A 5,482-nucleotide genomic window follows, 5' to 3' on the forward strand; every position below is an offset into this window, starting at 1 on the left:
CATACTCCTGCAGACCCATGAATGGTGCCTTCTCAGGGCCCATCTATCCTGAGCCCAGGGAGCAGCCAGAGGGCATATTCATGCGATTTCATACTCAGGTCAATCTGCTATCCTGTACCCCATGAGTCGGGACTGAAACTCAGTGCTCAAGACCACTTGTTTTTTTTTCTGGACAAGACTTTCAGAATGTGGTCACACACAGTGTTAGTGACACATTGCATGCCCATGACTGGCATTCTTTGTAGCCCTGAGCACCCAGGGATTCAGATCAGCATTGGCCAGATCAGACTCTTTGCTACCTGGTCCTATAGCTCACCTCCACTGTAGTTCCATGTGTCCTGACTGCTGCAGCTGCACCAGAAGCTACCAGATGTCTTCCCACAGAATCGTACTGTAATGTGGGCTCATCCACAGACATCTCACACTCTCCCTGCTGGGAGTTAGGCTGGATGCCTCCTGTGTGAGAGCTGCCTTGCCTTGTGGAGCAGACAGAGAAGCAGTGGAGGAGATGTTGTCTGTTGCTCTTATTTTCCTCAGTGCCCAGGGCTTCCCTGTGGTTTGGGTTCAGATCCAGCTCCAGTGAATCACTGATTAAATTCAGCCCATAGAAGCTGCAAACACCATGGGGCACAGGGTAGACCAGGAATGAGGGGCAACCAAGCAATCCAGGACCCTGTGTGGACCAGGGAAGCCAATAATCCAGGTCACCTCTCAGGCAGGATGCAAGGCCAGGAGCTCTGTGTGCCCAGACAGAGGTAGATGGGACCCTGACTCCCACAAAATGCTCCTTCAGAACTATTACATCATCAGCTTTGAGAAAGTCGTCCTCATTAAGGACTTTCCGCACAGCTTGCACTGCCATCTAACTCTGTCTTCCAGGGGTGATCCTCTTCAGGAATATTGAGATGTCTTCTATGAATGGTTAATATTCTGATAATTTGTTTCATAGACATTGCTCAGCATAGTATCTGTCTCCAAAAGAAGTCATTCAGCAATTATCCCAGGACAGGGAAACAAAGTCCTCCTCCTCTTCCTCCTCCTCCTACCCCTCCTCCTCCTTCTCCTCCTCCTTCTTCTCCTCCTATTCCACTTCTCCTATTCCTTCTCCTCCAGATTTTTCTCCTCTTCCTCCTGCTCTGCCTCCTCCTCCTGCTCTGCCTACTCCTCCTTCTACTCCTCCTCCTCCTCCTTCTCCTCCTTCTCCTCCTCCTTCTTCTCCTCCTATTCCACTTTTCCTATTCCTTCTCCTCCAGATTTTTCTCCTCCTCCTCCTGCTCTGCCTCCTCCTCCTGCTCTGCCTCCTCCTCCTGCTCTGCCTCCTCCTCCTGCTCTGCCTCCTCCTCCTCATTCTCCTCCTCCTCCTCCTCTTCTTCCTCTTCCTCCTTCTGCTACTGCTAATGCTGCTGGTGCTATTGCTGTTACTCCTGTTGGTGCTGTAGCTTCTGCTGGTGTCTTTTCATTGGCCATGTGTCTGAAATCACCACCTGTTTATACACAGGATATGACAGAATTTCAAGATGGCACTGTGAAAGAAAAAAAGAATTTATTCTAAGCAAAAAAAATATGAGGTAGAATACTTAGATTACCATTTGGAGCTTTGATTGCTTTATTATTTTATTACTTCTTCTCTTCTACTTCTCAGTTAAGATTTTTGAAAGAAATCATTTAGAAATGTTACCAATCAGTAGGCCTTAGGAACAAAAAAAATCAGTATGCAAAAAACTATGCATGCATCCAGGATTCTGACCATCAACAATAACCCACAAACTAGGTTGTTGATACTTATTCAATGACAAACCTTGTTATTAATTTTAAGGCTTAATGGAATGGGACGTCACATTTGAAAAGATAAGACTCTGTTTTGCAGCACTTGGAATTGATGACCACATGTGCTAGGACCAGTAGCCCATGGAAGAGTCCAAGATCCCATGAACCTCTAGTCCTCACCCTGTGGGAGCTATTGGCCTAAGGTGGGGATGGAGTCCATCTGAAGGGATGGGTCAACAAGACAAATCTGTAGAGTGGGGAACTCATCATTCATATTGGGTCCCTGCTGGGAAGAGGAGAAATCAAGAAGAGGCAGGAGGCTTGGTGTTGGGGAAACCTCATAAAGAACTTAGAGAAGATACAAGGTAAGAATTGTGGGGAAAATGGAAACCAGAGACAAGAGGAAGGAGGAACATAGAGCAAACTGGAAAGGACAAAGCACAAAGATACCTGGGCTATGCCTGCTGCTTGTTCTCTGGACTCTCCCTGTGGCTCATTTCTCGGGTGAGATGCTGTTCTGCCCCAGGCGAGGTTTCTTTCTCCTTGGCAGGCAGCAACAAAGATTAATCAGGGCATTTGCTATATTCATGGTCCACACCTTAAAACCTCTGTGCCGGACCCTGCTGGAGATGGGCTTATCCTCTAATGGCGCTCTGCGGGAGAGTAGATTATCTTCTTTTATTTCCTTGTTGCTACTCTTCTCACTGAAGATGCTTGTTGTTTGAATGCATGGGACACTCATGGCACATTTGTGATAGTGGTAGTGCCCTGAGAGGACCAGGCACAGTTGACCTTCTTCCTCCTTTTGGATGAGCCTTCTGGCCATACTGAGATACTTGACCGTGGGAGAATGACACCTGCAAGGTGTCAAGGACTGGCAGGCTTCCACTCCTCTTTCTTTGTAATCTAAAAGCACCTGCAGGATCAAGGCTAGGAAATGGGGCTGCAATGGGACTCACTTGCTGTGCCTGGGCTGTGCAGCCATACCCCGGGAGGGCCTGCTGTTGTAGGAAGTAATAAGTTGCCATTTCCTCATTATATTTTCTTTTTATTAGGGAGTATTTTATTGCAGAGGCTTGAAATCCCATGCATTTCCTCGCACCCAAAATTTCAGGGTCTGGCCTGAGGGGAAGCAGTTCTTCACAACGACCTGTGAACCCCTTCCCGTGTTCTTTGAACCAGGCGTGTTTCATCACCTCACTGGCTGTTGGTCTATACATTGGATTTACTGTTAGTAATTGACTAAGGAGGTTCTCCAGTTCTTCTGAAACCCCACAGGGGGCAGGATACACCCCTGCAACAACTTGTATTTGTAATTCTTGGATGATCACTGAATCAAATGGAAGCTTTCCCACTATCATATAATACAAGACCACTCCTATTGTCCACATGTCATTCTTCATCCCGTCATACAGAAGTCCAAGGAAGAGTTCCGGGGAACCAAAAGAGTACGCACCGCAGTGCTGGTTTAGCATATGTCCAGGTTGTGTTTTGGTGCTAAGCCGAAAGTCGATGACTTTGACCTTTTTGTTTTTATCGATCATTATATTGTCCACTTTCAGGTCTCGGTGAACAATCCCCTTTCCATGGCAGTAGCTCACTGCTGACAATATCTGTTCAAATATTTGCCGGGCCTCATCCTCCTCTATGTGCCCTGACTCTCTGAAGTACTGGTAGAGTTGTTGGCCTTCCACCAGCTCCATTATGAGGTATATTCTAGTTTTGTTTTCAATGACTTGTAAGAGAGAAACAATGTTGGGGTGGTTGATCTTTCTCATTATGTTTGCTTCTGTCATGGCTGGCCGGAACCACTGCTTGTTCCTTCGGAGAACTTTGACCGCCACTGGGGTTCCTGTGAGCTGGTGGTGGGCCAGGAGGACCTTGGCATGGCTTCCTTTTCCAATAGTCTTCAGTACTTTATGTTGGGAATGAGAGGTTCCCTCCTGAGAGATACTGGGATCGGGCCTAGGAGGGGGTAACTCCTTCTCAATCTCTGTAGGCATTTTATCAGTACTAATGCTACCTAAAAATAACAAAAAAAAATGGAATCAAATAATGAAAAAGATGGAGCAATTCAGGAACTAAAATTACACATGTGGAACCTAAAAGAAACAAATGAAACAAAAAGAAAAAAATAAAAACAAAGAAAAGACTAGACTAGAAAAATAGAATAAAATTATGAAAAGGGGGAAAATATGAAGAATCATAAGTAAAAGCCACCCAAATAACCAACCCCAAAAGAGAAAGCCAAGAGCACACACATACTAAATGCAATGATGAAAATAAAAATTGTCATACTACAATAGGATTGTGCAGCCAAAGCTGATCAATACTGTGAATGGATGTAGTTTGAAGAAAAAGGTCAGATGAAAGAAACGAGAGGAGAAACAATTAGTATAAGACAAAACAAAGAAATGTAAAAAGCCAACACTTAAGGGAAACTCCATTGAATTTCAGGACCTAGTGTTCCACAAAACTCCACAACTCTCCAGAGCAAAATACTGAAAATTAAAATTAACCAACCACAAGGAATAAGGCAGTTAAATATCAGTGAACAGTAAACCTTAAACAAAGGCCGAAGAGTCAAAGTGTCACAAAGGGCAAATTTGTATCAAGACTAAGCCAATGATTGCTTGTACTCAATAAATAGAGAAACAGGAATAATGTAAAAGGATGAAACCGCAGGACATTGAAAATGGAGATAGAGTGAATCATCCGACTGCACAAATGTCTATAATCAAAGCAGTAATATAGCATGTGAGAACATAAAAACCACCACCAAAAAATGAAACCAGCAATCCATAATAAAGAAAGAAAGAAAGGAAGAAAGAAAGAAAGAAAGAAAGAAAGAAAGAAAGAAAGGAAGAAAGATCAAAACCACAATAAGGAAATAGCCAGTGGTCTTGAGAATATATGGCCTAATTCTATCTCTTAAACACAGAAAAAAAAATCAAACCATAAATGAGCAGGCAGCCGTCTACATAGGCCTTTAATCTGATATTATGGGGTTGGCATATCAAAATCCTGGGAGCCACTGGTCAGCCAACACAGGTACTTGGGCAGCAGCAGGCCAGTGAGAGAGCCTGTCTTGAAAATGAGGTTGATGACCTACCTTAGGAACAGGAGCCCGGGCTGACTTCTGGCCTCTACACACTCTTGCACTGAGGTGAAGGTAGTATAGATACAAGAAGGGGCAAAAGGGGATGGGAACGTGTGTACACACACACACACACACACACACACACACACACACACACACACACATAGGCACACACAGAAGCACACACAGAAATACACAAAAGTGTACTTATACTCACACAGACAAACTCTTACAAACACCCAGATTCACACAAAACCCAATCACATATGAACAGGTACACACATACTTACACACAAGCACACCAATAAAAACGCACATCACATACACAAACAAACATACACACAGGGACACACACATGCACAAGAAAACGTACACACATACAAACACATACACACAAACAAACCTGTAAACTCACACACTCCTACATATACTGACAAACACGGGCGAAAGTGTACACACAGTCACACACAAGGAAATCTGTCAACACACATCATCCTACACACATAGACACATACACATATACACAGTACAGTAAAATCCGATACAACCACACACAGCTCACTAGATACAACCAAGTCCCAGAGGGCTCCACTCCACACCTCCTCTCAAAGCACT

At 44.3% G+C, this 5,482-nt stretch overlaps 1 pseudogene across 1 annotated transcript; it reads right to left on the reverse strand.

Annotated features, from left to right (window-relative positions):
* Positions 1-1,128: 1,128 nt before the first annotated feature.
* LOC148007083 (sperm motility kinase Y pseudogene) lies at positions 1,129-5,482 on the reverse strand (annotated as a pseudogene). Its single transcript, XR_015646188.1, has 3 exons — positions 4,880-5,482; positions 2,218-3,790; positions 1,129-1,523 (listed from the first exon to the last, which is right to left on the reverse strand). The product of XR_015646188.1 is annotated as a sperm motility kinase Y pseudogene (transcript).

Source organism: Rattus norvegicus, chromosome 1, assembly GCF_021556685.1.
Source record: "Rattus norvegicus strain SHRSP/BbbUtx chromosome 1, alternate assembly SHRSP_T2T, whole genome shotgun sequence".
Taxonomy (NCBI): Eukaryota; Metazoa; Chordata; class Mammalia; order Rodentia; family Muridae; genus Rattus; species Rattus norvegicus.